Genomic DNA, 24,017 nt, shown 5'->3' with positions numbered 1-24,017 from the left:
ACTGATCCTCAGGGACCTGCTGTACCATGCAGGCCCTCTCAAGAGCAGTCATCCATTTGTGGATATCATCCCCTTCCTTGTAGGGGGGCACAATTTTTGTCAGGTTTCTATTGTCATAGGCCCTGTCTTTTTCTTTAGGAATTTTGCTGCCACCAGTGGCATCTAAGCCACTTATTTTCTGTTCCCTAGCCAAGGTAAGTTTAGCTTGAGCTAAGGTCAGTTTAGCTTGAGCCAGAGCTACCTCCTCCCTCTCTATCTGGAGTTGGACAGCCCTCATCCTGGCCCTATGCTCTTTTCTCTGGGAGGAAGTCATTCCTCTTTGAGATTCTCTTGAGGCACTCGAAAGGTGAGAGTCCCTTGACAGAGATCTCTCCCTTCTATTACCTGGGAGAATTTGGTTATGAGATCTGGAGTGGTGCTGGCCCCCTCCATTCCCATGTAGGTCCAAGTTGGCCTGGTTAAGCCTGGCAACCTGTACCTGGTTTCCCACCTGATCCTGATCTTCAGGCTCTTCTACATCAGAGCCTTCCTCTTCTTCTTCCTCCTCCACTACATCATCTTGAAGATCCTCATTCTCAGGGGAGTTTATCCCTTCCTCTGTTTCTAAGGGAGTCTGACTCACCTTGTCTAGGTCATCCTTTTCTAGGAGAGCTACTAGGGAAGGAATGGTAGGGCCTCTGCCCTTTTTTAGCCCCCTGGCTGTGCACAAGGCACTCAGGTCTTTGGGGCTAAGGTTGTCATATCTGGATGTTGTCCCTATAGGATCAACTATTACAGGAGCAGAGCCTGAGGCTCTATCTGTATCAGACATGACTGCTAGTGAGGTGTAAGTGGTGCACTTACCTACACTAAGTGGTTTCCTACTGTACCTTGCTAGTGAGTTGTAGTCAGGGTGTGCTAATCCCTTTAATCTACAACTACTAAGTTCAGTAGAACTTAATATGCTAAGCTTTTGATTTATATGTACCTAGAGGTACTTGATGTGATCTTTCAATTTGATAAAGATTGCAATGGTAAAACAAACAGCAAGCTCAAATCCGCACCGCTGCACACCAATGTGAGAAGTTGGCCTGATAGGTAGTGTTTCCAATTCTGGAACCACTGGTTATCAGTCCAAACAAACCCCAAAGATGTCAGGTTGTAAGTCAACCTTGTAGACAAGCTATCCTAGTGGTAGCATGGACTAAGCAGCCTTAAAGGTTTAACTTAAGAGGTCGTGTTAAGCGAGCTGTTTTACCACATACAATCCTGTAATCAAATGAAAGGACACCACACAAGTATATATTATAAAAATATATGTATTTATTTCTAAATTACTCCCCAGTACTCTTTATGAGGAAAGGGGCACAAGCGTTAAATCAAAAGCACTGTTACACATATAAAGTTGCACGTTTATGGATGAGGGCGGGTGGCCACTCAGACCATATATCAAAAAAGTGGTATAAGTAACACTTTACGAACAATGGTTAGGCCTAGGGCCTAGAGATTCGCTGGGAGCAGTCAGGACAAGCAATGAAGAAGTCGGGAGTAGCCCACAGGAGACGGGTGCAGCACGGAAAGTGCGGCGCGCACCAATGCACTGTCAATGGTGCGTAAAAGTCAATAAAAGTGAATAAAAAGATACTTCCGCTGAACCTAGGAACACAAAACTTTAGACACAGACCCTAGAGGTGTGTACCAGTGTAAAGACACCGGCGTTGCAAAGTTACCTCACCCACAGGCCGTGGGTGCACAGGGTCGAAGTGGCGTCGGGTTCTGTCACGCAGGTTCTGGGTGCTTGGAGCTGTTGCAGCTGCAGGCGCTGTGAAGCAGAAGTGTCCGGTGCGATCCAAGGGTGGATCGATGTAGAAAAGTACCTGAAAGCAGAGGGGACAGAGTCTGGGTCACTCAGCAGTGACCAGGGTGGAACCAGGACGGAACCAGGCAATGTCGGGCGCAATCAGGCGGTTGTCGATAGGCTTCTCTCCGCTGTCACGTGGGCTCTGGGGCATCTGCGACGTCCAGGAGCAGGTCACGATCTGTCCCACGTAGGCTCTCGCCGTCAGCACCGTCGGCTTGAAGATTGTAGCAAACAGCACTTGGCAAAAGCAATCCACGCGGAACCGGGAGATTGCTTATCACTCGAACCAGGAGGGTCAGAGTGGGTGCTCCTTTTCACAGGAGCTGGTGCAGATCTGGAGCAACCAGAAAAGCAAGTCGGATTTCAAAGTTCGTCGGCACAGGGGCCACAAGCCAGCTGGCAAGTGACCGGGCCAACGCGTCGAGCGCACACAAGCAGAAGGGCCCCACGCAGCACTCAGCGAGTGTGGAGGGGTGAGCTTTGGTGCAAGTGGAGCTCGGGGCTGGGGCTTCTCAAACCCCGGTGTACAGCTTCGAGGGTCACTCGTGGGCCGCACGGTCAGCGTCTCGTGGCCTTTTCAAGATGGCGTGCCCCACGCTTCCGGTCGCCTCCACGGGTCTCAGCTCTGCAGGGACTGTGGATCGGGCAGGTAGAAGGCAGGCAAGCTTGATCTCGTCGATCTCTGTCGCTCGAGTTCCGGCGGGAACTGCAACAAAGCAAGGGTCGAGGGCTGGATGGTGCCTGTTTGCACAGGGTGGTCACTCCTTGACCACAAGGGAGATTCTTCAGTCTTCTCACGTCGTGTAGAAAGTCGAAGGGTCCAGATTTCGTTTCTTATGTTTCTTCAGGATGATCTGAGGTCCGTTGGGACTGCTCCCCCTCTTATTCGAATCTAGGGGGTTGGACATCCTGCTAGGTCCCCTCCTATGGGTGGGACCCAGGAAGGGGGTGGTTACACCCCTCTCCTTTGATCCTGGCCGCGCTGGGACAGGGGCTGGGAGGCCCCAGAACCGGTTTGGCCGGATCCTGCAAGGGGCAGCCTTGTGCTCCCCAGGCAGTGTCTGGTTTCATTGAAACCTCCCTACTCCAATCCACTATCTCCTGTCTGGGGTGGTTTGACACCGCCCTGTGACAGGAAACTCTTTGTCCAGGCCTCCTCTGCCGGGTTTCGGTCAGCAGCAGGAGGTCAGACCCGTGTCTGTGGCAGGGGCATCCATTTTGTGGATCTGAGGCTCATTTTAAATCAACCGCGTTTTAGTAAAGTAACATGTCTTCTCCCTCTAGAAGGGTGGAATGCTACCCCCGTCGCCAGAACTGGCGAGGGGGTAGTATTCCAATTCGTATGACACCTTACACGACATGTTTTGATAAAGCCAAACCAAAGTTGCTATATAACCGCGAGGATTATAATGCGCTTAAGAGTATATGGTATGGCATTATCCCGGATCGGCTTAGGGAGTTGTTCCCGACAGCTGCAGACAGGCTCAGCTCACGCCAGAGCACCATCTCACATAAAACCACGCACTCTGCCTCCAGGATTGATGAGGCCTTCCATAGGAGTGGCTTACAGGCTATATATGTGTCCAGATATAGGTTTAGATATAGGTATACTATATCTAAGCAAGGGGTGATTACACCCACTTGCCCCAGCTGAGTGATCAGCCAGTTGTGTCAATTTAAGAACCAGCCAGGGGTGGCAAAAAGCTATGCTTCAGCCCCTGGTAGGCCTTGGTGGCACCTATGCCCTGAGCACCTATAGTGCATGGTACAGGGGCTGACAAGGAGTCCATTTCCAATTGTGGTATGTACCTATAGCACATGTATTATAAATTTAGAGAGAGAACAGCAGGCTGGGGGTCTGATTAGCAGGCCCACAGCCTCAGTAAGTCGAAAACCAGTGAAGCAAAAAGCAAAAATTGGGGTGACCATAGGATAGCAGACCCTACTCTCCTACAATTGGGCTGCACGCTAACCTGAGTTTACCCATCTGAAGATGGCGACCGCAATAACCAGGCGTACCACCTGATCCCCACGTAGGGGCGGGGCCAGACGTCTTATCCAAGGGCGCTCACGACTAGATATGGCGCTCGCCGCCGAGCTTTACCATCTATCCGAGCTCGGCAGCGATGGGTAGGTCAATCCGCAGGAACACAGGATGCTAGAGGTAAGGCGGGCTCTGTTTGCATATTTGGGGATCCCATTCTTGCTCCCGTTAAACCTTTACCGATCTCGGCCCCGTAGTGCACAATGGGCTGAGGTCAACCTGCTCCATGCCTTTATCTGACACTGTACATGCCTCCTCCTCCCCCAGCCATACCTGAAGGTTCTTCCCTGATGTTCACAACCGCCGAACACTCATGTGGCATATAATTCCTGACCTTCAGGTGAGCCGGATGGGTGCCTGCTATGTCACTTTTCATATCGAGTGAGCACTTTTAACATTAAATGTGCACCGAAGAAGAAGTGTATTGATTTTCTTGTAGGACTGCTGCTGTTGTTTTTATTCTGTAGTTTCTACAATACTGTTTTTAATATATAGCACCTTTTCAAACACATTTTATTGGTGTATTGTTTACACTGCACGCTGCCATAACGCGGCCATGGTTTATTGAAGCTAGTTGATAATTCACCATCACTAGCATGACACATTGTGTGTATTTCTGGCCCTGATCATTCTTGTGTTTGGGCTAATTCTCAATGCTATTAACCCTGTATCATTATTCTTATTCCGAATGTAGGCATAGGACAATACTACAGAGGTAACCAACACCCAGAATATTGGTATTTTACACATGACACTAGCATGTTGTTGAATGAATGTATTTTCTATATTTTTTCTATATTTTCTACACCTGATAGATCCTGATGAATCGCGGGCAATATCCTGATGCGAGAAACATATTGACCAATTCCTCTTCTAACCTCATCTAGGGCCAATATACCTAACTGGTTGGCACCCAGTGAGTTAGATTCACGTTTTTAATCGTAGCGGGAGACCCCCAGAATAAAGGAGTTTTTGGTACTCCCTACTACATTTTAAATCACTTTCGAGGCTATCTGCTCTATTACCCACATACCCGCACTTCACCATAAGGCAGTTGGATTCAAAAGATCTCCACCAAAGAGCCCCTCTGAGGTGAGCCCGTCCGGGATTGCACCGCCTCCCCGATGAGGAGCAACGCCAATGATGAAGCATGACACCCATTCGGGTGTGTGAGGCAAATCCATCCAACAAAATGGATGCCCAAGGGTGTCATATTTACACCCCCGGTCACGCCAAATACACATAATTCCCTCACTCAGGAACGGTTCAGCAACCCACTTTGTTTTCCTAAAATCTTGATCACACATGCCCTCAGCTTGCTAAACAGACAAATGGCCAATCTAACCAGAGGTCTATAATTTGAGCAGAAGGGCCTACACAGGGGTTTATGCTGGCTGAGTGATAAGACTGTCTCAGAATATCATGTGGTAAAATTGGTCCCTCTCTCATCCCCTCCTCTTGTTCATTTTTGAACACCATTCGTACAGCATATTTAACTGGCAGTGGCGGAAGTGGCCAGGGTGAGTCATGAAGAAGCGTCTCAGCAGGGCTTTTGTTCAGGGCAGCTCCTAAGTCTCCGTGTGGTCCCCCTAATTGGTCACACATTGTCTTCTATGGATGTACCAAGTCTCTCCCCAAGGGAAGCAGGGGGCTACTATGCACCTGGGCTTGGTAATGACTATCAAGAGGAATCTGTAATGTGCGAGAGTCAGGGATGGGGAGCTCTACTATATTTAATATTGCTAATTCTCCCCCCTCCCCTTGTCCCTTGCGTATTCCGGTGTATACTCCTGAGTCTGCATAGTTCATCCCAACTACCTTAGAGCTGAATCTTTTCACACAGGGTAGCAGTAACTGTGTCCCGAAACATAACAACACCACACAAAATATAGGCATTTTACATTTTTGTACAGTAGACAGCCATGAAGGCATCCAGTCCAAGTTGAACCAATTAGGGAAAGCATCTGCTTCTGCACCTCCCTCCTCATGCATCTGTCTCCCCAGATTGTCCAAGTCCTCGATGGGCTTTGTAAGTGTTCCATTGTCCGCATCATTAGCTAAGATGAAAGTGCAGCAGGACCTCCCCATCTTGGCGCATACACCACCATTCATTGCATTTAGCTGGTCCAGAACATAGCGGTGTTCCAGAACCATGAGTCGCAAAGGTTGTAGTTCTTCTTTCACTGCGTTGAACCCATCACTGGTGTTGACTAGCTGCATTAGCTCACATCTGGTCACCTGCAGCCAGCAGGCATTGGCTTTGGTCTGGAAAAGGGGGATAACGCCCCCGAAGAAAAGTTCAGCATCGTTGAAAAGGCGGAATTCTTGTGGAATGGGCCATCTGAGAAATACTTCTTGACTTCCCTTTTTCGGTGGTGGAGCAGAGTGACATCACCTGTCATCGGGTGGGTATGGATGTGGGAAATGTTCGCTGCTGAAACAACCAGATGCAGTTCATGCATCGTCACAATCCCTTCCCCCTTGGTGATCTTGTGGCCACAGTTCAGGGGCAACAAAGAAGGTTTGGTGAAGATGTACAGTAAACAAAAAGGGCACAGACATGGACTAGGCTCTCTCTGGAATTCTTTAGAGAGCATGAGCAAGAGAACACCCTACAGATCAACAAACCTGAAGGAACATCCACCACCGCCCCCATGCCCCCCGAAAGGATACAAAATCTACATATAGATTGCCATGGCAAGTGTACATTTCGATGGGAAAATACTATTGTAATCTTTTTGTTTGTTATTCTTTGTTTCTTGGAGGGGGAAGGGTGGGCGTCTTCTTAACGCTCCCTTAGGAATATCGCAGTGGGTTATGGGGGCCACTGCTGCCATCCTCCTTCACACGCACCTATGTATCCTTTTTAACTTAATGACTCCTTGTCTCCTCCTCCCTTGGCTAGTCTTCATCAGGAATGAGGTTCTAGAGCAGCAACACGCTTCCCTGCCCATGCTCTTGCTTGTGTCTTCGACAGGATAAATATCAAACTGCCTCTCTTCCACCTTGCCTAGGCTTACTTGGACCACACATTAATAGTAAAAATATTGCACAATATTATGACACTAGGGGCTATATGTAGGTAAATTGCGAATACCGAATCCTTAATACCGAATTTTACCGAATCGGTATTAAGAATTCGGTAAACGTGATGTAGGAAAAAATTTGTTAAACATTACCGATTCGTTGCAATTCGGTATTAAATACTGAATCTGAACTAATCGGTAAAAAAAAGGCAATTACCGATTCGGTTTTACAGAATCCATTACCGAATTCAGAAATACCGAATCGGTAATTCAAAAAATCGCTTTTTGGTGAATCAGCCAATCCTGATACACCCAATTACTTCCCAAACAGGAAGTTGCCATACCCAGCCAGGTGCACAGGGCCTGGAGCTCACTGTGAGGCAGGCAGGCAGGCAGGAGAGCTGAGAAGCCAGCAGCAACACAGCCACACAGCCACAAGCAAGGTAGAAAACAACAGAACAAGCATTGAAATGGCAAGCCAGGACAGGGAGAAGGAGGGAGGTGATAGAAAAATAAAACTCAAGTTAAGCGACAAGGAGCTTGAGATCCTGATCCAGGATGTCAGCCAAGAGTACCACAAGCTGTTTGGAGCCCAGTCCCACCAAGTGCCAGAGTCACAGAAGAGTCAAATCTGGAGTGGCATTCGGGAAAAGATCAATGCCATAGGTGTGACCCTGCGCACCATTGAGGACTTCAGAAAGAGGTGGTACGACGTCAGAAAAACAGCTAAACTGAGGATGGCAGAGAGACAGAGGCAGGCTGGCAAAACTGGAGGAGGAAAAAATCGAGCCCCAGTACCAACACCACTGGAACAGATGGTGGAGTCCACCATTCAGCCGGAGAGTGTGAGTGGCGTGGGAGACGCAGAAAGCTCCGCCAGAGCAGCAAGAAAACAAGGTAAGAAGCATGCCCAGCATGCTGCGCTACCCCCTCTCCAACCCCAATCCCCATAGTGGTAAAAGTGCTCCAACTCCACACCATGTCTTACTGGTTACCTGCAATGCATTCTGGGTGATGTAGTCAGTGTGAACTCATGATCAGGACAGTCAGGGCAGCAAACAAAATAGCATGGTAAAAGAATTGGATAGGTCAGGACAACCACTGTGCACTGTAGGCATGTAGTTTAATGTAATGCCATTGCAGACAGAGCATGGAGTATATTTACATTCGTGTCATTACAGGCGAGTCATCTCGCAGTGCAGCTGAGGGCAGCAGAGGCAGGTCAGCCAGGCCAGAGGGGAGGCAACATGATGAAGACAGCATGCCTGCAGGGAACACCAACTCTGCGCCATCACAGCCAGCCAATCCTCCACCACAGCCATCACCACAGTGCCAGGGAGGGCCGCAATCCCCTCTCACTCAGTCACCACTGCAACGTTCACCAACACCACCACCACCACCACAGTCAGGCAGGAGGCATGCCGTGATCACCCTCCAGCAGATGGAGGGGTCGGAGGAGGAGGGCAGACAGGACGAACAAAGTCCTATCGGAGATAGATCCAACAGGGAGCGGGCTGGTTCTGCATCCGAGGGCGCCCACATCTCATCACGACGCCGCAGGGCAAGGCCGGACAGTCCAGTGGCATCCGAGCAGGGTGACAGGGTGTTTGCTGGACTGGAAGGCAACATGCTGAAGGTCCAGCGCCTGCAATGGAGGGAGATGAAGTCAATTCACAGGGAGGTGGCAAACATAAACAGACATATGCACAAGATGGAGAAGGGCATCAGTGCCATGGGGGAGAATTCGTGTGCAGGGATGGAGAGGGTAGCTACATCGGTGGACAACCTCTGCAGCCAGCTGGAGCAGGACCGTGTTGGCAGGCGCCGGGAGAGACTGAGACTCCAGGCCTATACCAATTCGGTGAACCGGCTGGCCACTACGACATCACTGATGTGTCGCAGGTCCATTGCCATGCAGGAGGAGATGGCGCATTGCAGCAGGGATGTGGCCAGGGGGATGGTGTCCATGACCTCAGTGCTAGAGCTCATGCAGAATGCTAAGGCGGCCACAATGGAAGGGTGGGGGCAGTGAGGAGGCTACCAGCCGTGGTAGCATTACACCCTCACCCACCATGCAGGAGGCGTAGTGGACGAAACGTGCCAGCACAGGAACAGTCCAATACACCAGACAGTGTCGATGGGGAATGTGCACGTGCAGCACGAGGACGCAAGAAGTGAAGGACAATGGCTGTGTACATGCATGTGATGGGTGATGTAACCCATGTCCAATTGGACAATGCTCGCAATGCTGGAGGTGTGCCAAATAAACACCTCTACATGTAACTGTAAATGGCTCAGTGTTGTTACTCACTCAGAAATAGTTTGCCGTAATCTCTGCCCGTCTCTGTCTCCCATCATGTTTAATAGCAGCACCAGCTGCGCTGGGCTCTGGCTGAGGGTTGTCCTCGTCCTCGTCCTCTGACTCAGTTAGTTCCACTGCTGTTCCTTTTTTAGTGGCCAGATTGTGTAGCATTGCACACGTAGCAATTATCTTGCAACATTTGATGGGGCTGTACAGACGTGCACCTCCTGTTTTGTGGAGGCAACGGAATCTGATTTTGAGCAAACCAAAAGTGCGCTCCACCACGTTGCGTGTGCTCCTATGTGCCACATTGTATCTCCTCTCCCTTCGGGTGGTTGGGTTCATATATGGTGTGAGTAGATCCGGCCCGAGGGCATATGCGCTGTCACCTATGAACAGAAGTAAGTGGCATTGATTGGTGTGACCAACAGCTTGAGCCAGGGTGTACATCAGGGTGTGTAACATTTACTTACCTAGTATGTATCCGTCGGCAAATTCACCAGCAAGCAGACGTGTATGTATGCCACTGTTCCTGAAGATGTAAGCGTGGTGGCTACTCCCGGGGTATTTGGCCACGATGTCTGTTATAATGTATTTGGCATTGCAGATCACCTGCACATTGATTTAGTGGGTGGATTTGCGGTTTCTGTATATGTATTCACTTGCTGCAGGTGGGCAGATGGGAATATGGGTCCCATCGATGCAGCCAATCACGTGGGGGAAATGGGCAAGTTGATAGAACTCCAGCTTGGTTCTCTGCAGCTCCGCCTGTGTACTGGGGAAGGAAATGTAATGTTCCATTCTGTCCATCATGACGTCCAGGAAGGTGTTGGAGAAACAGGATAGACACTCCACCCACTGCTGCTATCACACCCTGGAAACTTCCAGATGCAAGGAGGTGCAGGCAGCAGAGTACCTGGACATGGGTGGGGATTGCGTGGGCCCTTGGTGTCTGATGCTCCAGATAGGGTCTTAGGTCCCGTATTAGCTCCAGGATGGTGTCTGGGTGCAATCTGTATCTCTCATGGATTTCTGGGTCTATCAATTGGAACAATGTGATGCGTAATCTGTACACCCGCTCTTCACGTCTCCAGATCCTCATTCCTGCTGCTCTCAGGCGTAGCCGCCTTGCTATGAGGTAGAGGGCTGCCATTGTGTTCACACAGATGCATTTTGGGTCTGTTTGTATGCACTGCTCCTGATTACCACATGCTCCTGAAACGTGGTAAATACCGAATCGTTATTACCAATTTTGGTCAAATTCGGTATTAACAAGGTTTGCTACATTGCATTTTTGGGGGTTTTACCGAATCGTTTATACCAATTCGGTATTCATTGTTTCGGTAATTTCAAGTCGGTAAATATATTTTTTTACCGATTCGTTATTATCGATTCCATTCGGTATTACGTACATCTCACATGGCTAAATAAATGTCGGTAACACCGAAAATGACCCTTTTTCGGTGTTACCGATCGGTATTTGGCCACCTACATATGGCCCAAAGTTTTTACTGCTGTTGTGAGCCAATATGTCGGTATAGGTATACAGGGGTCCCAGACCAAACATACAATTATTGATTTATAATCACACACTTATGTTGAATTAATCCAAAAACAATTGAAGGTGCATAGTGTTTTTATTCTCACTGCACCATTAGCCATTCAATGATGGAAGAATCAATTATAATATACACAAAATTAAATGCGCCCACAAGGAAAAGGGGAAAGTGCAAGGGAAAAACACACTTCTGATAGTTACACATCACTGCTTAGATTCCATATGCATAAATCCACAAGTCAAATCATAATTGTCATTGATCCACATACAAGAGGTCAAATAAAATATGCACATATCAACAAAACTTTATAGTAGAAGAAACTCCTAGGATGCTGAATCAATCAAGCTAATATCGGGAGTTCTTGGTTGTAGATCTACAACCAAGAACTCCAATTATTAGCTGATGACCTGTGACCCCGCACCCTAAATATGAGTGCCCTGTTCCATGCCCTTGCATGCACGGCTTGCACCGGTGCTCTGATCCACGCTTGCCCTCCCTTGTATCACCACAAGGGTCCAGACTCCGCACACACGGTTTTCCTCTGCTCCTCTTCATTCTCATTCCATCATCATCAGACAATGGCCCACACTTCTACAAACAGCCCATATATTTCACTGCATCTTGTTTACTACCTGGCCGTTTCCTCTCGGGCTGTCACCATGCCAACCAGCTCCCTCAAAAGTGGCATTCCACCTTCTTTGATCAGCAGTGGGCAGTACTTGTCCGCTGAAAGAGAAACAGGAGTTTACTTTTAGAGTTCCCACCAGAGGGTACCTCCCCCCCAACTTGCCCAATAATTAATTGTGGATGGTATGCGAGCCACGTATGGGCAGACAAAGACTGAAAGCCCACGGCCCATAACCTGGGGACAGTGAGTGTTAGACCTGGCAAATCTTGGCCTGATTACCCCTGACTTTTTGCCTCTACCCCCTTTGCTTTTAGATGCTTTGGGTACTTTGGCACTGCTGATCAGTGCCAAAGTACAAGTGTTCCCTGTGTAAAGTGTAATGGTAATTGGTTGGCCATGATTAGTATGTTTGCCTTACTAGTAAAGTCCCTAGTGACGGGCACTGTGTGTGCCAGGGTTACTAATACAAAAGCGTGCGGAGAAGGGAACTCAGGCCTGTAGTGTAGGGCCTGCGTGCTGTTTGCTAAGTTAGCATGTTGTCCTCACAAGTGTAACCACTTCTCAGGCCTTACTTTCCCTTTTGCATACACAGTGGGCACCCCTGTAGTAGGTCCCGGGTAACCCCTGGGCAGGGTGCAGTGTAAGTAAAAGCAGGACTTATTCTGAGGTGTGTGCTATGACCTGACAGTGAAAAGCGCTCCATTTCCTTTTCACTTTTGAAAGGTAATCTTGCCTATAGGACAGAATGGGGGAGGCTGGGTATTGTGTTTGTTAGCCTAGTTTCCTATGAGTTTAAATTGGAGAGGTGACGTTTAGTATGTATGAACTCAGTGTCATAACACATCTTTCTATGAAAGTGTTAAGTAAATCTTTATTTCGAAAAATAAAAATTCCTCATAAAAACACATTACATTATAAAATTTCATTAAATATCATTACATTTCATTCCTGAACTTTTGATAATAAAAACAACTTCAAAAAAAGAGGATATAATTCATGAAGCAGGTATAATTTTACAAAACAGATTCATTTCTTGTATGCCTCAATCTTACGGCTACTTTTAAAAAGCTTAAAATGGCACATAGGGTGTGGGGACCAGTGGCTTTCTGTAAAAACAACAATGCAGTTTTTGCGTGGAGGAATTTCTGTTTCTTGAGAATGCCTACCAAAAACAAACGTCTAGGGTTACTATAAAATGGACATAAAAGTACAAAATGAAGGTTGTCCTGCGGAGACCTATTGTCGCAGCCGCAGGCTCCCTTCTGCTCAATCGTCACAGCAAAACCAGCGGGATAGGCTTAAATGTTTGGTAACCAATTGAGCCTAAAACTGCACATTAAAAATCGATCATTTTGGCTATACATAAGAAACAGATATGATTCCATTCCCCCTCCATTTCTTACAAGGTCATAGGCTGCTAGTGATTTCTTTGCCATGCCATGTCTTCTTCTGTCGGAAACACATTTTCCTAAAAGCTATTTTTTCACCTTCATTTTACAGCTATTTACAATCGAGGAAGGATCACTACAAAGCTGGCACTGGTCAATACTCATTAGAGAGTCTTTCACATATTTCAACCAGGGGATTTGTAGGGCCTTGTCTCTCTGTAAGCAGTCTGTGACTATTTCCCTGGTCACGGATGCCTCCGGGTTGGTCCAGATTCTCATCCATGCCATGGTTGGCCTTAACCACATGGCTGCTAGGCGTTTTCCCGTCCTGCGCTAAAAAAACAAAAACCCCATAAATCATGACGAGCTGGCCTTGTCATCCGCGCACGGCAGGTAAGCGCCATGACGAGCCCAGCTCGTCATTAGCTTCGAAGGGGTTAATTTAGCAATGTCAGAAATATATGGCATCCCCAATTCATCATGGGCAATTTCAGCAGGGATGGTTTGTGGGAGTTTTAGGATTCTTCGAAAAAATGTTTCTTCATATTGTTGAAGTTGATTGCAGTCCCTGAAGCCCCCTACCTCAGCACCATACAAAGCCTTTGCAGTACTGATTGAGCCATAAAATGCCATTATCTGTTCTGGGCACCACCGTCCTAATCTACGGGCAAAACTCGAAATGACCCCGTTTGAGGAAGCAAGCTTGGTACAATGAGCCTCGAGCAGCTGACCAAACTGCATATCCCCATCCATTAGCAGCCCTAGATAGGGGAAGGTCTTTACTATGCCCAAGGTGTGTGACCCTATTTTAAACACACTCTTGTTGGCAGGTTTTTTGCCGGCCACCATGACAAAGGATTTAGTTAAGTTGACAGACAGGTCCAAGTCACCCATAAACTTAACAAATCCGTCCACCAGAAGTTGTAAAGCCCTTGGGGTCCTGGCCAGCAGGACCGCGTCATCCGCGTACAATAGTACAGGGTGGGATATGACGCGGTCCTACTTTAGGACAATCAACTTCTAGGGCGGTGAGGGCACTCTCTAGGGCGTTAATGTAAAGAGAGAAGAGAAAAGGGGCTAATATGCACCCTTGTCTCACTCCCCCTGAACATAAAAATTGATCAGTTCGCCCCCCCTCTGGACTGAAGCGGACCCTGGCCGTGGTGTTCCAGTGCAGCTCTTTCAGAATATTTATCAGCCCCTCTTCAATCCCTAGGTTATGCATCATAGACCACAGTTTAGACCGATTGACATTGTCAAAGGCCGCGGCTAGGTCCATAAATACCATGTAGACCGTGCCCCTGCCTGCTTTTGTGTATTTAGCTATCAAAAGATACAAATTTAGGCACTGGTCACTTGTCGATCTGCCCTCTCTGAACCCATATTGTATTTCAGCCAAGATATGATGTTCCTCAGTCCACTCCATAAGCCGGTTTAAAATCACTCACCCCAGAATTTTGGCAGAAACATCTATGAGCGAAATCGGCCTATAACATTTAGGATCGTTCCTGGACCCTTTTTTGAAAATGGGTACAATCATTGCCGTGGACCAGGAGCGTGGTAGGCCCGATTTGATGGCCGCATTTAGGACCCTTGTTAAAATCGGTGCCCATAAGTCTATATTGCTTCTATATAGATCCGGTGGAATACCGTCCGGACCAGGGGCTTTGTTAGGGGTCAACCCGCTAATTAATTTTGTTAACTCCACTAGCGAGAGGGTTTTTTTTATCACTCCGTGTGCCCTGCCATTCGCCCTCCTGGATTTCTAAGTTTAACTTATTATATAACCCTTGGAAGTGATTTACCCATTGCTCTGGGAGGATGTTGCTAAAACAGGGCCGATTTACAATTCTCCAGAATTCTGCAAAGTCCCTGTTTTCTCCCGCCTCTCTCAAGTCTGCCCACACTTCTGCTTGCAGCAGCTTCTTCCTCTCCTTTACTTTAGTTCTGTAGTTTAGTCTTTGGAGCAGCTCTTATCGAACCACCGTGGGTTCCTCAGCTCTTTCCTCGGGCCTTTGATTTCCAACATTTTATCCGCCATGCTTGTGAGGGCTGTGAATGATTCCGTTCATTCTACACCTTCCTTTAGGGGGTCCAGACAGTCTTCTATCTCTTTTCTTCCATTTATAAAACTCATGAGAGTTTACCCTTGCCCACTTGAGTCGCCTACCCTGATCTGTTGGTTGGAGGCTAAGCCCCCCCCCTTTGGGTTTGCCCACCCCGCAGGTATATCTAAGTTCCAACACAAGAGGATTATGGTCACTCAAGGGACTCCATTTAGTATTGACCCTGGCAATTCTATTTTTAGCAAAGGAGGATATTAATATATAGTCTATTATGGTAGAGCTCCCTCTGCCTTTGAAGGTTGGAACATATGTACCCTCTACCTCCGGGACTATTAAGTCCATCGTATGCGCTAGTGGATAGACTTCTATCATTGCGTTTAGTTGTGTGCCCTCCTGGTTATGTACCCAATGTGGCCCCTCATTAAAAGAGGAAATGTCCCAATGTAGGCGGTCCTTAAGCAAATCTGGGCAAAGATGAAAATTAAAGTCGACCATTACTAATGTCATTGGTACCCCCCCTTCTTCAACTCTGCCTCATGTGTAAGTTTATCATCTAATTCACAGAGTGCGGCATTTTTCCCATTTATGGGTCCAGAGTTGCAAAAGTTGAAAAACTGTACCCTCAGCCCTCTACTCTGGAATATTACAGTTTGCAGGGTATGTGATGTCCAGGGTGGCACAGTCCATTTGCCTTCTAATGTTAGATCGACATAGAGCGCCAACCCTCCTCTCGCTCTACCCCCCTTCCTTTTTGTGCAGGCACAAAAAAGCACTTGCAGCCCTCTATTTGGAATGATGCCGCCCTGACTGCCCATGTCTCCTGAAATGCCATGATGTGTAATCCCTGGATTTCATTCCTCCATTCATGGCTTTCAAATTTACCTGCTAAACCCGCTACATTCCATGACAGATTGTTCATCTTTCGTATCCCTGCTTCCCCGCTATTCCTATCTCGTAAGACAGGGTTTGAATCAATTAGCATCTCGTTGCCAACCCTCTCTTTTTCTGCTGTTTTGTAGTTTAGGTTTTCTGCCATATTTTGAGTGTCTTCGCTTTCCTCCACTACCTCCCCTCTGGCCAACATTACAGTCTTTTCTCCCTTGTCCTTCTCTACTGCCCTAAGTCCTTCATTTTCGTCCATAGATTGTAAAGGACTGTATCTATTTGTCCATTGGGGACCTCCCTGGTAAGCTATGGTTTGCATGCCATACTCTATGAGCCTAGGACCATGTCCATCTGTGAATCTGTACCTTCCCGGGAATTGGAAATTTGGTTGGTGTGTAACCAGTTTCCTGGGGTAGAAATATGCTAGTGGCATGGTCCTTATCGTGCTTGTGATGTTTCTGTTGTCGTTAGCTAATATGTACTCCACAAGATTCGGGTCCCTGAAGTTGGCAATAATGCAATTCCCCTCTATTTCTTTCTTTCTGGTTCCCACCCACTGTGCTCTCCTTAAATGCAAAATCTCCCCCCTCTTCCTCCCTGCAAGGGTCTATGAATGTTTAGCCAGGTTGTGATTTTTTGTTTTAGTTCTGTGAAGGTTTCTCTCTGCCCCCGTCTTAGCCCTGGGACCCCAGTAAAAATAACAACAAAAGGGCTTGCTTCCGGTGGTAGGTTTACACATGGGAGTGGGGCTTGTGCTCTGGCGTTTTGGTCAGTGAATTGTTGCTGATTTTTTACCTGGTGTAAGGCGCCGATGTTATCTGGCTGCCTTGGCCCTCCCACACCCTGTCTTTGAGGGTTATTTCTGTCCGTATTTCCATGTGTGTTTGTACTCCCGCCCGGTCTGCAATTGCCCATCTGTCGCAGCATGCACCTGAGCGATGGTGCATTGGTCATAGCTAACACAGTTATTAGATAGTGCTGGTCGTTGGGCTGAGACATTATTTGTTGAGATCCCCTTATCATTTTGTTTGGATGTTGGGGCTTCCCTTGCCTTACCTTGTCTTTGCAGTTCACTAGCTATTTTATCTATCTTACTCACTAGTGCTTTGATTAGAATAGTTATAAATGTTTCCAGGTGCTTTTGTAGATCTAACATTATAGGATCAAGCCACCTCGGGGGCATTGGGGCAGCTTTAGGTTCTATAATTAAGACTTCATCCTCTGTGTCTTTAGGCTTACTACACTTATTGTTCTTTTTCCTCATCCTTGTTTGCCTGCTCTTATTTTGGCATTTTTTAGTGGGTAGTTTAGATGTGACGTTTGTGTCTATATTTATAGACTAGCAGCCCGCCCCAGCGTTGCCTGGGGCAGAAAGGGGCTGGGGGCAGTACACCCGCTCCCGCCCGACTCCCTCCCGCCTGACTCACTCCCGCCCCGACTCACTCCCGCCCCGACTCACTCCCGCCCTGACTCACTCGCGCCCCCCTCCCGCGCCCCCCTCCCGCCCCGACTCACTTGCGCTCCGACATTATCCTTTACTGCTGCCTCCTTCTTGCCTCCCCCTGCATCAAACAGTCTCGCACTGAACTTTCCCTTTCCTTACCTGTGCCGCCGCTCCTCACTGCACAGCCACTCGTCACTGCACCGCCGCTCCTCCTCCGTCGTCATCACGCACGTCGCGTCGCGGTCATCACTCACGTCGCGTCGTGGTCATCACGCACGTCGCGGTCATCACGCACGCTGGTTTGGCAGATCGGAATGGACTGTTCCCATGAGGATCAGGATCAAGACTGATGTGCATATAGCTGGGTCCAAACTGGGGTGGAATGGTGAGCAAAAGAACGATGGATTTAAGCCAGATCTTTATGACTGGGGGTGAATGTTTGCATTGTGCAGTATTCCGTTTATCATTTGTTCCTTTGCTAATGTCCTAGATGACGCATAGGCTGAAATGTTCCCACCCAGAACTCTCTGTGGAATATAGGTAACTAAAACAAACACCATCACCACGCTCTACACTTACCACGCACTCACCACAGCGACTACTCATTCTCATTCACCGCAATGAAATTTGCCATCACGATACAAACTATGACTGCACATTACTTTGCAACGCATAATATTGCATACACATTTAAGTAGAGATAGAGAAATAAATTAAATCTACTCATCAACACTGCACTTTTCCAAATCCTAAAATCCCTTTACGACCCAAACAGTAACCTTCCCTAAAGAAAGCAAACTTCAACTATGCCTCAGCACTACCTAACTCTGAACCCTAAAAGCACGTTACTACCTGCACACACCACCCATTCTTACCCTAAAACCCCTTACTACCCATGTGCACTACCCACAACTGAACCCTAAATCCCTCCTTACTACCCCTATGCACCACCCGCCCCTGAAGCCTAAATCCCTCCTTACTACCCCTATGCACCACCCGCCCCTGAACCCTAAATTACTCCATACAATGACACCCATTAAATGCACTGCAGCACGTATTTGTGGAGTACCAGCCTCTCGTATGCATTGTTTTCAGATAGAAAGGCCTTGGTGGTGCCAGACCTCAAAAGTAGTGCGTAGTGTCAGCGTCAGATCTAGCTGCACTGGCGGTGCACCGCTCAACCCTGTGCGTCAACAGGTAGTGGACACCCGACTTCTGGCCTTAAGCAGGTGGATTTATAGTAGGCGCTAAGGCTGTATTTAAAAGTGCACTTCATTGAATACTCAAAGGCAGCAAGCCCCGACTGATGGCACAGAGCAGTGTCAAACTGAAAGCAGCACACCATTTTTTGATGATAAAACGTGGTCAGCATAGAAGGTTCACACCTTTTAATAAATTTTGGAAAAGGTGATGGACAGAGTTTCTGAATGATGCAGAATACTCCTACCCAGTCAAGAGATCAGGGCTTGATCCATCACCGTTTTTTAGCTCACTGCACCATCCCAGCTCAGAACCTGGCTTATGCAAATTAGTCTGTTCCTGTCCCAGTGTATGATGCCCTGTTTGCCCTGTTCCCATCATGCACTGGGACAGGAACAGACTAATTTGCATATAGCCAGGTTCTGAAGCTGGGATGGTGCAGTGAGCTAAAAAACGGTGATGGATCAAGCCCTGATCTCTTGACTGGATAGGAGTATTCTGCATCATTCAGAAACTCTGTCCATCACCTTTTCCAAAATTGATTTTATCCACACTATGTGTGGGAGGGTATACTCAGACGTGAGTCCCTAGCTCATTGCACCATCAGGATTCAAGCAAGCCGGGCCGACGAGGCTGAAATGCCAGAAACCGGTCCCCGGTAGCTTGTCTCCTTCCCAGTATAAGAATTGGCTTGGTAGTTTGGTTTGCCCTGTTCCCATCATGCACTGGGACAGGAACAGACTAATTTGCATATAGCCAGGTTCTGAAGCTGGGATGGTGCAGTGAGCTAAAAAACGGTGATGGATCAAGCCCTGATCTCTTGACTGGATAGGAGTATTCTGCATCATTCAGAAACTCTGTCCATCACCTTTTCCAAAATTGATTTTATCCACACTATGTGTGGGAGGGTATACTCAGACGTGAGTCCCTAGCTCATTGCACCATCAGGATTCAAGCAAGCCGGGCCGACGAGGCTGAAATGCCAGAAACCGGTCCCCGGTAGCTTGTCTCCTTCCCAGTATAAGAATTGGCTTGGTAGTTTGGTTTGCCCTGTTCCCATCATGCACTGGGACAGGAACAGACTAATTTGCATATAGCCAGGTTCTGAAGCTGGGATGGTGCAGTGAGCTAAAAAACGGTGATGGATCAAGCCCTGATCTCTTGACTGGATAGGAGTATTCTGCATCATTCAGAAACTCTGTCCATCACCTTTTCCAAAATTGATTTTATCCACACTATGTGTGGGAGGGTATACTCAGACGTGAGTCCCTAGCTCATTGCACCATCAGGATTCAAGCAAGCCGGGCCGACGAGGCTGAAATGCCAGAAACCGGTCCCCGGTAGCTTGTCTCCTTCCCAGTATAAGAATTGGCTTGGTAGTTTGGTTTGCCCTGTTCCCATCATGCACTGGGACAGGAACAGACTAATTTGCATATAGCCAGGTTCTGAAGCTGGGATGGTGCAGTGAGCTAAAAAACGGTGATGGATCAAGCCCTGATCTCTTGACTGGATAGGAGTATTCTGCATCATTCAGAAACTCTGTCCATCACCTTTTCCAAAATTGATTTTATCCACACTATGTGTGGGAGGGTATACTCAGACGTGAGTCCCTAGCTCATTGCACCATCAGGATTCAAGCAAGCCGGGCCGACGAGGCTGAAATGCCAGAAACCGGTCCCCGGTAGCTTGTCTCCTTCCCAGTATAAGAATTGGCTTGGTAGTTTGGTTTGCCCTGTTCCCATCATGCACTGGGACAGGAACAAACTAATTTGCATATAGCCAGGTTCTGAAGCTGGGATGGTGCAGTGAGCTAAAAAACGGTGATGGATCAAGCCCTGATCTCTTGACTGGATAGGAGTATTCTGCATCATTCAGAAACTCTGTCCATCACCTTTTCCAAAATTGATTTTATCCACACTATGTGTGGGAGGGTATACTCAGACGTGAGTCCCTAGCTCATTGCACCATCAGGATTCAAGCAAGCCGGGCCGACGAGGCTGAAATGCCAGAAACCGGTCCCCGGTAGCTTGTCTCCTTCCCAGTATAAGAATTGGCTTGGTAGTTTGGTTTGCCCTGTTCCCATCATGCACTGGGACAGGAACAGACTAATTTGCATATAGCCAGGTTCTGAAGCTGGGATGGTGCAGTGAGCTAAAAAACGGTGATGGATCAAGCCCTGATCTCTTGACTGGATAGGAGTATTCTGCATCATTCAGAAACTCTGTCCATCACCTTTTCCAAAATTGATTTTATCCACACTATGTGTGGGAGGGTATACTCAGACGTGAGTCCCTAGCTCATTGCACCATCAGGATTCAAGCAAGCCGGGCCGACGAGGCTGAAATGCCAGAAACCGGTCCCCGGTAGCTTGTCTCCTTCCCAGTATAAGAATTGGCTTGGTAGTTGGGTTTGCCCTGTTCCCATCATGCACTGGGACAGGAACAGACTAATTTGCATATAGCCAGGTTCTGAAGCTGGGATGGTGCAGTGAGCTAAAAAACGGTGATGGATCAAGCCCTGATCTCTTGACTGGATAGGAGTATTCTGCATCATTCAGAAACTCTGTCCATCACCTTTTCCAAAATTGATTTTATCCACACTATGTGTGGGAGGGTATACTCAGACGTGAGTCCCTAGCTCATTGCACCATCAGGATTCAAGCAAGCCGGGCCGACGAGGCTGAAATGCCAGAAACCGGTCCCCGGTAGCTTGTCTCCTTCCCAGTATAAGAATTGGCTTGGTAGTTTGGTTTGCCCTGTTCCCATCATGCACTGGGACAGGAACAGACTAATTTGCATATAGCCAGGTTCTGAAGCTGGGATGGTGCAGTGAGCTAAAAAACGGTGATGGATCAAGCCCTGATCTCTTGACTGGATAGGAGTATTCTGCATCATTCAGAAACTCTGTCCATCACCTTTTCCAAAATTCACACCTTTTAATAACCACTTTCATATGGCCGCGATAGAAAGTTCACATCTTTTAATCATGATGACACCTTCAGATCAAAGGATGCGCATCTTTTAATAATTACAGACATCAAAGCCGGAATAAAAGAAGCACATCTTTTAATAAACATAAGTAGCAAAGCCAGGCTAGGGGATGCACAAATCGTAATAACAACCGGTGGTGACGCAGTGAAACTAAAGAGTACACCTTCTAATAAATACTATCAGCCAGGCCACGCTTCAGGGAGTCAGCATTTTATTAAAGATAGTAGCCCGCCCCAGCGTTGCCTGGGGCTGGGGGCAGCCGACTTGAAGCACACTGCAGCCCCCCTGCCTTGTCACCCCTGGACGGCTCCCGCCCGTCTCTCCGTGCGCACCTGCGGCGCTTGACTTACCTCACCAGCCGCTCCTCCACGCGCTGCTCCTCACCGCTTGTCCGCCATGACGCTCTTCCTGTTGCCTCAACGCCACTCCTCCCCGCGCTCCCGATGTCACGGCCGGCGCTATTGCAAGGGACTACTTTTTTTTTCTTCAAAATTTGTAAACAACGTATATTTTTTATTTTTATGTAGCCTATGTCCTTCTGCTTGCCCTAAGGTTTTCTAAGATGTCCTGGGTGCTCAGATTGGTGGTGTAGTTTTCGAGTTTACCTAGCTCAAATGTCAAACTTCTCTCTTTATAATAGTAGTATAGATGCTTGGTCCTCTGCTACTAATTGTGCACAGGGGATAGTGTCTAGTGAGTTTTCACGGCTTCCTACAGGTGTTATATCAGCTGGGGTTGCATCCTCGGTTTGAGTTGGTGTCAATGGCAGGGAGGTTAAGGTCATTGATAAGCGTCTCTCCGCGCGCTCAATATCCCCTGCAGCCTTGCGTAACATTAAGTCAATGACCGTCGGAGTAGCTTTGCAGATAGATACATCACCAGGCACTGGGCCTGGGTTTTTTGGCTTGAGAGGGGTTCCTACTTTGCTCTTTGTCGAGCGAGTTTTGGGTTTAGTAGCCATGATGTTTAAGTTACTATGTCGGTAATTTCTTCCCTCTTCCTGTTGTGTATAAAACAGTTCAGCCCCACGTAGTAAACACAATAGCAATGATGTGTCCACTTTCACATCTAGCAGTTATTAGTGTTCTGTTTCCAGTCTTTTTGTTTTTGCCAGACTCCCAGACTCTTTTTAACTGTGGACTTCTGAAGTATGGGAAGCGGTTGTTACAGTACCTTTCAGCAGAACGAAGGGGGGTGGCCCGTCCCGTCCCTGGTCGTCCCCGGATGGCCACAGACGGCCCGTCCTCTGCCCGGGCTCCACTCGGCGTCGCCCGCGCGCGTCCTGCGATGCGGAGGAAGCGTCCGGTTTATGTAGCGCTTCCGGGCGCGCAGCGTCAGGCAGCAGGAAGTGGGCGCAGGGCTCCCTGGGAGCTGTAGTCTCCAGCCCCGGGCCGCGAGATGGAGCTGTGCGGCACGTCGAAACCACAGCATCTGCACCCCAGGTATGAGCAAGCGCCTGTCAGCAGGTAGAATGCCCTGGTTGATGGTAGCCCCCGCTCCACCGAGGGAGCGTCCGGTTTATGTAGCGCCTCCGGGCGCGCATCGTCAGGCAGCAGGAAGTGGCAGGAACTGGGCGCAGGGCTCCCTGGGAGCTGTAGTCTCCAGCCGCGGGCCGCGAGATGGAGCTGTGCGGCGCGGCGAAACCACAGCGTCTGCACCCGAGGTATGAGCAAGCGCCTGTCAGCAGGTAGAATGCCCTGGTTGATGGTAGCCCCCAGTGGTTTTGTCACTGTGTTTTCAGAAACCACTCCTTTAGAAAGTGGCTGAGTTTGGTGCTTTAGGCATTTCTGTGCGTCTCTGCTGAATGTGGATTGACCGCCTGGATCTGAGAGGTGAGAGGAGCTGGGAGAGGTCTTGACCCAGGGAGGGGTTGAGATGGCACCAGGCTGCCCTGCATCTGGAAAGTAGGGAGAGGGGAAAACAGGAAGTGAAAAGGCTTGGGCTGCCGCTATAAACCAATTGACCCATCTCCCGCTGAGTGATTAAGGATCCAGGTCCCAGTATCAAAGGGAGAAAGGTGACACAGGGAGGGAGACACCCGGAACTGATTTAGGCAGGGGTCAGGGACCCCTGAGCACAATAAACTTCAAAGACATTTAGGGGTATAACTGAGAGCTGAGGCCCCTGAACGTTGGAATAGGAATGGATTGAGACTGAAAAGGCTTATATCATTTCGGGATCTATGATGTTACAACGCGTTCTTTTACAACGCAGACTGTAACATCGCAATTTTTACAACGCAGGTTCCATTACATCGTATGCCATTACAACGCAGGACATTACATAGCAGATGCTATTACAACGCATACCATTACAACGTAAGTATAGGTAAGTATATCTTTTAAAAAAAAATGTAATTAAGTTAATTTAATTAATTTAATTTAACTAATATAATGATATAAATTTTTAAATTGTAATTAATTTAATTTAATTAATTTAATTTAATTAAATATAAAAATGGAATTAATGTAATTTAATTAATTTAATATAATGTTATTAATTTAATTTAATAAATTTTATAATGGTAATTAATTTATTTTAATTAATTTTATTTAATTAATATAATTGAATTAATTTTTAAAATGTAATTTATTCAATTTAATAAATTTAATTAAATTTAATTAATTTAATTAATTTAATTTATT

The 24,017-nt window shown here is 47.7% G+C and overlaps 1 long non-coding RNA gene across 1 annotated transcript in view; it reads right to left on the bottom strand.

Annotated features, from left to right (window-relative positions):
• Positions 1-11,409: 11,409 nt before the first annotated feature.
• Positions 11,410-24,017, bottom strand: part of LOC147666172 (uncharacterized) — a 34,732-nt gene continuing 22,124 nt past the window's right edge. Inside the window, exon 3 of the long non-coding RNA XR_015304873.1 lies at positions 11,410-11,497. This is a non-coding gene — a long non-coding RNA (uncharacterized LOC147666172). The remainder of the gene's footprint in view (positions 11,498-24,017) is intronic.

Source organism: Lissotriton vulgaris, unplaced genomic scaffold, assembly GCF_964263255.1.
Source record: "Lissotriton vulgaris unplaced genomic scaffold, aLisVul1.2 SCAFFOLD_2903, whole genome shotgun sequence".
Lineage (NCBI taxonomy): Eukaryota > Metazoa > Chordata > Amphibia > Caudata > Salamandridae > Lissotriton > Lissotriton vulgaris.
Note: the sequence above shows the minus strand (reverse complement) of the source record. Positions and strands in the feature narration are given on the sequence as shown.